This window comes from Bufo bufo, chromosome 1 (assembly GCF_905171765.1).
Source record: "Bufo bufo chromosome 1, aBufBuf1.1, whole genome shotgun sequence".
Classification (NCBI taxonomy): Eukaryota; Metazoa; Chordata; class Amphibia; order Anura; family Bufonidae; genus Bufo; species Bufo bufo.
This window is the reverse complement of record NC_053389.1, coordinates 122,553,031-122,560,986: the sequence shown is the minus strand read 5'-3', so window position 1 is coordinate 122,560,986 and position 7,956 is coordinate 122,553,031. Positions and strand designations below refer to the sequence as shown.

Sequence of the window (7,956 nt, the reverse complement as noted above, 5' to 3'; positions counted from 1 at the left end):
AAAGGCTGTTGAGGGTTCTGTAGAAATTGTGCCCGTTTCTTCAGTTCTGGTGGAAGTTGCAGCTTCTGTGGAAATCTCAGAAGTGAAGACAGTCCTTGCTCCCGTTGATGTAGAAGACAATATTTGTTTGCTTGTTGAATGGTTACTAGTTTGTGTGGTACTGGGTTCTTGTGATGGTGATGTCTCTGTTGGTACTGATGGTAGCTGTGTTGATGACTGTGACATAAGAGTCGAAGCATGGTCTGTAACGGTGGAAGAGACATTTTCAGTAGTTGGAGCGGTTGAAGCAGCTGAGCTTGAGGAATGTAATGATGATGTCTCTAAAGGCTCGCTTGTTTCTTTAACTGAAGTAGCTCTAGTTGAAAGGGTGGAAAATATCGAGGTGCTAACAATTTCTAAAGTAGGACTGGTGGAACTTGTTGAAATAGTTTTAGGCATTGGTGTTGATGACACAGTGTTATTCACCTCAAGAGAGAGTGTTGATTCAGACATCACTGTTTGTATTGCTGTTGTAGCTGGTAGCTCAGAAGTTGTAGTGGGAAGATGACTGGTTTGCGTTGTTAGCAGACCTTCTGGAGTTGTTGAAAGTGGTGAAATGGTGGATGGGACAGTAGTCAGGAATGTTGATGGTTTTGTAGAAAAAGTACCAGTTTCCTCATTTGTAGTAGAAGTAACTGCTTGAGTGGAAAGCTTAGTAGTAAATAAAGTCTTTGGTCCTGTTGAAGCAGAGGACGATATTTGTTCCCCTGTAGAAAGACTAATTGTTTCTGTACTGGATTCTTGAGCTGGTGAAGACTCTGTTGTTGTTGTTGTTGTCAGTAGTTTTGTAGATGTTTGTGATGTACTAGTTGTCAAGTCATCTGTCATTGGGGTTGAGATGTTTTCTGAAGTCAGAACTGTTGAAAATGAAGTGCTGAAGGAAGATGATGGTGTTTCAGAAGGCATGCTTGTTTCTTCAAATGAAGTGGGTGAGGACGACAGTGTGGAAAATATTGTGGTGGTAAGACTTTCATATGGAAGACTAATTGCAGTTGTGGAAAGTGTCTGAATAGATGGCGTTGACGACAAAGTGGCAGTCACCTCAGGAGAGAGTGCAGGTTCAGACTTTACTGTTTTTATGTCCGTTGTAGCAGGTAGTTCAGAAGTTGTAGCAGGAAGATGACTAGTTTTTGTGGTTGTTAATAAAACTTCTGAAGTTGTAATCTGTGGTACAGAAGTGGATGAAATAGTTGAAAAGGCTGTTGAGGGTTCTGTAGAAATTGTGCCAGTTTCTTCAGTTCTGGTGGAAGTTGTAGCTTCTGTGGAAATCTCAGAAGTGAAGACAGTCCTTGCTCCCGTTGATGTAGAAGACAATATTTGTTTGCTTGTTGAATGGTTACTAGTTTGTGTGGTACTGGGTTCTTGTGATGGTGATGTCTCTGTTGGTACTGATAGTAGCTGTGTTGATACCTGTGACATAAGAGTCGAAGCATGGTCTGTAACGGTGGAAGAGACATTTTCAGTAGTTGGAGCGGTTGAAGCAGCTGAGCTTGAGGAATGTAATGATGATGTCTCTAAAGGCTCGCTTGTTTCTTTAACTGAAGTAGCTCTAGTTGAAAGGGTGGAAAATATCGAGGTGCTAACAATTTCTAAAGTAGGACTGGTGGAACTTGTTGAAATAGTTTTAGGCATTGGTGTTGATGACACAGTGTTATTCACCTCAAGAGAGAGTGTTGATTCAGACATCACTGTTTGTATTGCTGTTGTAGCTGGTAGCTCAGAAGTTGTAGTGGGAAGATGACTGGTTTGCGTTGTTAGCAGACCTTCTGGAGTTGTTGAAAGTGGTGAAATGGTGGATGGGACAGTAGTCAGGAATGTTGATGGTTTTGTAGAAAAAGTACCAGTTTCCTCATTTGTAGTAGAAGTAACTGCTTGAGTGGAAAGCTTAGTAGTAAATAAAGTCTTTGGTCCTGTTGAAGCAGAGGACGATATTTGTTCCCCTGTAGAAAGACTAATTGTTTCTGTACTGGATTCTTGAGCTGGTGAAGACTCTGTTGTTGTTGTTGTTGTCAGTAGTTTTGTAGATGTTTGTGATGTACTAGTTGTCAAGTCATCTGTCATTGGGGTTGAGATGTTTTCTGAAGTCAGAACTGTTGAAAATGAAGTGCTGAAGGAAGATGATGGTGTTTCAGAAGGCATGCTTGTTTCTTCAAATGAAGTGGGTGAGGACGACAGTGTGGAAAATATTGTGGTGGTAAGACTTTCAGATGGAAGACTAATTGCAGTTGTGGAAAGTGTCTGAATAGATGGCGTTGACGACAAAGTGGCAGTCACCTCAGGAGAGAGTGCAGGTTCAGACTTTACTGTTTTTATGTCCGTTGTAGCAGGTAGTTCAGAAGTTGTAGCAGGAAGATGACTAGTTTTTGTGGTTGTTAATAAAACTTCTGAAGTTGTAATCTGTGGTACAGAAGTGGATGAAATAGTTGAAAAGGCTGTTGAGGGTTCTGTAGAAATTGTGCCAGTTTCTTCAGTTCTGGTGGAAGTTGTAGCTTCTGTGGAAATCTCAGAAGTGAAGACAGTCCTTGCTCCCGTTGATGTAGAAGACAATATTTGTTTGCTTGTTGAATGGTTACTAGTTTGTGTGGTACTGGGTTCTTGTGATGGTGATGTCTCTGTTGGTACTGATAGTAGCTGTGTTGATACCTGTGACATAAGAGTCGAAGCATGGTCTGTAACGGTGGAAGAGACATTTTCAGTAGTTGGAGCGGTTGAAGCAGCTGAGCTTGAGGAATGTAATGATGATGTCTCTAAAGGCTCGCTTGTTTCTTTAACTGAAGTAGCTCTAGTTGAAAGGGTGGAAAATATCGAGGTGCTAACAATTTCTAAAGTAGGACTGGTGGAACTTGTTGAAATAGTTTTAGGCATTGGTGTTGATGACACAGTGTTATTCACCTCAAGAGAGAGTGTTGATTCAGACATCACTGTTTGTATTGCTGTTGTAGCTGGTAGCTCAGAAGTTGTAGTGCGAAGATGACTGGTTTGCGTTGTTAGCAGACCTTCTGGAGTTGTTGAAAGTGGTAAAATGGTGGATGGGACAGTAGTCAGGAATGTTGATGGTTTTGTAGAAAAAGTACCAGTTTCCTCATTTGTAGTAGAAGTAACTGCTTGAGTGGAAAGCTTAGTAGTAAATAAAGTCTTTGGTCCTGTTGAAGCAGAGGACGATATTTGTTCCCCTGTAGAAAGACTAATTGTTTCTGTACTAGATTCTTGAGCTGGTGAAGACTCTGTTGTTGTTGTTGTTGTCAGTAGTTTTGTAGATGTTTGTGATGTACTAGTTGTCAAGTCATCTGTCATTGGGGTTGAGATGTTTTCTGAAGTCAGAACTGTTGAAAATGAAGTGCTGAAGGAAGATGATGGTGTTTCAGAAGGCATGCTTGTTTCTTCAAATGAAGTGGGTGAGGACGACAGTGTGGAAAATATTGTGGTGGTAAGACTTTCAGATGGAAGACTAATTGCAGTTGTGGAAAGTGTCTGAATAGATGGAGTTGACGACAAAGTGGCAGTCACCTCAGGAGAGAGTGCAGGTTCAGACTTTACTGTTTTTATGTCCGTTGTAGCAGGTAGTTCAGAAGTTGTAGCAGGAAGATGACTAGTTTTTGTGGTTGTTAATAAAACTTCTGAAGTTGTAATCTGTGGTACAGAAGTGGATGAAATAGTTGAAAAGGCTGTTGAGGGTTCTGTAGAAATTGTGCCCGTTTCTTCAGTTCTGGTGGAAGTTGCAGCTTCTGTGGAAATCTCAGAAGTGAAGACAGTCCTTGCTCCCGTTGATGTAGAAGACAATATTTGTTTGCTTGTTGAATGGTTACTAGTTTGTGTGGTACTGGGTTCTTGTGATGGTGATGTCTCTGTTGGTACTGATAGTAGCTGTGTTGATACCTGTGACATAAGAGTCGAAGCATGGTCTGTAACGGTGGAAGAGACATTTTCAGTAGTTGGAGCGGTTGAAGCAGCTGAGCTTGAGGAATGTAATGATGATGTCTCTAAAGGCTCGCTTGTTTCTTTAACTGAAGTAGCTCTAGTTGAAAGGGTGGAAAATATCGAGGTGCTAACAATTTCTAAAGTAGGACTGGTGGAACTTGTTGAAATAGTTTTAGGCATTGGTGTTGATGACACAGTGTTATTCACCTCAAGAGAGAGTGTTGATTCAGACATCACTGTTTGTATTGCTGTTGTAGCTGGTAGCTCAGAAGTTGTAGTGGGAAGATGACTGGTTTGCGTTGTTAGCAGACCTTCTGGAGTTGTTGAAAGTGGTAAAATGGTGGATGGGACAGTAGTCAGGAATGTTGATGGTTTTGTAGAAAAAGTACCAGTTTCCTCATTTGTAGTAGAAGTAACTGCTTGAGTGGAAAGCTTAGTAGTAAATAAAGTCTTTGGTCCTGTTGAAGCAGAGGACGATATTTGTTCCCCTGTAGAAAGACTAATTGTTTCTGTACTGGATTCTTGAGCTGGTGAAGACTCTGTTGTTGTTGTTGTTGTTGTCAGTAGTTTTGTAGATGTTTGTGATGTACTAGTTGTCAAGTCATCTGTCATTGGGGTTGAGATGTTTTCTGAAGTCAGAACTGTTGAAAATGAAGTGCTGAAGGAAGATGATGGTGTTTCAGAAGGCATGCTTGTTTCTTCAAATGAAGTGGGTGAGGACGACAGTGTGGAAAATATTGTGGTGGTAAGACTTTCATATGGAAGACTAATTGCAGTTGTGGAAAGTGTCTGAATAGATGGCGTTGACGACAAAGTGGCAGTCACCTCAGGAGAGAGTGCAGGTTCAGACTTTACTGTTTTTATGTCCGTTGTAGCAGGTAGTTCAGTAGTTGTAGCAGGAAGATGACTAGTTTTTGTGGTTGTTAATAAAACTTCTGAAGTTGTAATCTGTGGTACAGAAGTGGATGAAATAGTTGAAAAGGCTGTTGAGGGTTCTGTAGAAATTGTGCCAGTTTCTTCAGTTCTGGTGGAAGTTGCAGCTTCTGTGGAAATCTCAGAAGTGAAGACAGTCCTTGCTCCCGTTGATGTAGAAGACAATATTTGTTTGCTTGTTGAATGGTTACTAGTTTGTGTGGTACTGGGTTCTTGTGATGGTGATGTCTCTGTTGGTACTGATAGTAGCTGTGTTGATACCAGTGACATAAGAGTCGAAGCATGGTCTGTAACGGTGGAAGAGACATTTTCAGTAGTTGGAGCGGTTGAAGCAGCTGAGCTTGAGGAATGTAATGATGATGTCTCTAAAGGCTCGCTTGTTTCTTTAACTAAAGTAGCTCTAGTTGAAAGGGTGGAAAATATCGAGGTGCTAACAATTTCTAAAGTAGGACTGGTGGAACTTGTTGAAATAGTTTTAGGCATTGGTGTTGATGACACAGTGTTATTCACCTCAAGAGAGAGTGTTGATTCAGACATCACTGTTTGTATTGCTGTTGTAGCTGGTAGCTCAGAAGTTGTAGTGGGAAGATGACTGGTTTGTGTTGTTAGCAGACCTTCTGGAGTTGTTGAAAGTGGTAAAATGGTGGATGGGACAGTAGTCAGGAATGTTGATGGTTTTGTAGAAAAAGTACCAGTTTCCTCATTTGTAGTAGAAGTAACTGCTTGAGTGGAAAGCTTAGTAGTAAATAAAGTCTTTGGTCCTGTTGAAGCAGAGGACGATATTTGTTCCCCTGTAGAAAGACTAATTGTTTCTGTACTGGATTCTTGAGCTGGTGAAGACTCTGTTGTTGTTGTTGTTGTCAGTAGTTTTGTAGATGTTTGTGATGTACTAGTTGTCAAGTCATCTGTCATTGGGGTTGAGATGTTTTCTGAAGTCAGAACTGTTGAAAATGAAGTGCTGAAGGAAGATGATGGTGTTTCAGAAGGCATGCTTGTTTCTTCAAATGAAGTGGGTGAGGACGATAGTGTGGAAAATATTGTGGTGGTAAGACTTTCAGATGGAAGACTAATTGCAGTTGTGGAAAGTGTCTGAATAGATGGAGTTGACGACAAAGTGGCAGTCACCTCAGGAGAGAGTGCAGGTTCAGACTTTACTGTTTTTATGTCCGTTGTAGCAGGTAGTTCAGAAGTTGTAGCAGGAAGATGACTAGTTTTTGTGGTTGTTAATAAAACTTCTGAAGTTGTAATCTGTGGTACAGAAGTGGATGAAATAGTTGAAAAGGCTGTTGAGGGTTCTGTAGAAATTGTGCCAGTTTCTTCAGTTCTGGTGGAAGTTGCAGCTTCTGTGGAAATCTCAGAAGTGAAGACAGTCCTTGCTCTCGTTGATGTAGAAGACAATATTTGTTTGCTTGTTGAATGGTTACTAGTTTGTGTGGTACTGGGTTCTTGTGATGGTGATGTCTCTGTTGGTACTGATAGTAGCTGTGTTGATACCTGTGACATAAGAGTCGAAGCATGGTCTGTAACGGTGGAAGAGACATTTTCAGTAGTTGGAGCGGTTGAAGCAGCTGAGCTTGAGGAATGTAATGATGATGTCTCTAAAGGCTCGCTTGTTTCTTTAACTGAAGTAGCTCTAGTTGAAAGGGTGGAAAATATCGAGGTGCTAACAATTTCTAAAGTAGGACTGGTGGAACTTGTTGAAATAGTTTTAGGCATTGGTGTTGATGACACAGTGTTATTCACCTCAAGAGAGAGTGTTGATTCAGACATCACTGTTTGTATTGCTGTTGTAGCTGGTAGCTCAGAAGTTGTAGTGGGAAGATGACTGGTTTGCGTTGTTAGCAGACCTTCTGGAGTTGTTGAAAGTGGTAAAATGGTGGATGGGACAGTAGTCAGGAATGTTGATGGTTTTGTAGAAAAAGTACCAGTTTCCTCACTTGTTGTAGAAGTAACTGCTTGAGTGGAAAGCTTAGTAGTAAGTAAAGTCTTTGGTCCTGTTGAAGCAGAGGACGATATTTGTTCCCCTGTAGAAAGACTAATTGTTTCTGTACTGGATTCTTGAGCTGGTGAAGACTCTGTTGTTGTTGTTGTTGTCAGTAGTTTTGTAGATGTTTGTGATGTACTAGTTGTCAAGTCATCTGTCATTGGGGTTGAGATGTTTTCTGAAGTCAGAACTGTTGAAAATGAAGTGCTGAAGGAAGATGATGGTGTTTCAGAAGGCATGCTTGTTTCTTCAAATGAAGTGGGTGAGGACGACAGTGTGGAAAATATTGTGGTGGTAAGACTTTCAGATGGAAGACTAATTGCAGTTGTGGAAAGTGTCTGAATAGATGGAGTTGACGACAAAGTGGCAGTCACCTCAGGAGAGAGTGCAGGTTCAGACTTTACTGTTTTTATGTCCGTTGTAGCAGGTAGTTCAGAAGTTGTAGCGGGAAGATGACTAGTTTTTGTGGTTGTTAATAAAACTTCTGAAGTTGTAATCTGTGGTACAGAAGTGGATGAAATAGTTGAAAAGGCTGTTGAGGGTTCTGTAGAAATTGTGCCCGTTTCTTCAGTTCTGGTGGAAGTTGCAGCTTCTGTGGAAATCTCAGAAGTGAAGACAGTCCTTGCTCCCGTTGATGTAGAAGACAATATTTGTTTGCTTGTTGAATGGTTACTAGTTTGTGTGGTACTGGGTTCTTGTGATGGTGATGTCTCTGTTGGTACTGATGGTAGCTGTGTTGATGCCTGTGACATAAGAGTCGAAGCATGGTCTGTAACGGTGGAAGAGACATTTTCAGTAGTTGGAGCGGTTGAAGCAGCTGAGCTTGAGGAATGTAATGATGATGTCTCTAAAGGCTCGCTTGTTTCTTTAACTGAAGTAGCTCTAGTTGAAAGGGTGGAAAATATCGAGGTGCTAACAATTTCTAAAGTAGGACTGGTGGAACTTGTTGAAATAGTTTTAGGCATTAGTGTTGATGACACAGTGTTATTGACCTCAGTTGAGAGTGTTGATTCAGACATCACTGTTTGTATTGCTGTTGTAGCTGGTAGCTCAGAAGTTGTAGTGGGAAGATGACTGGTTTG

The 7,956-nt window shown here is 41.1% G+C and overlaps 1 protein-coding gene across 1 annotated transcript in view; it reads right to left on the bottom strand.

Moving 5' to 3' along the window:
- Positions 1 to 7,956, bottom strand: part of LOC120994153 (mucin-16-like) — a 78,340-nt gene that overhangs the window by 673 nt on the left and 69,711 nt on the right. The window lies entirely within an intron of this gene.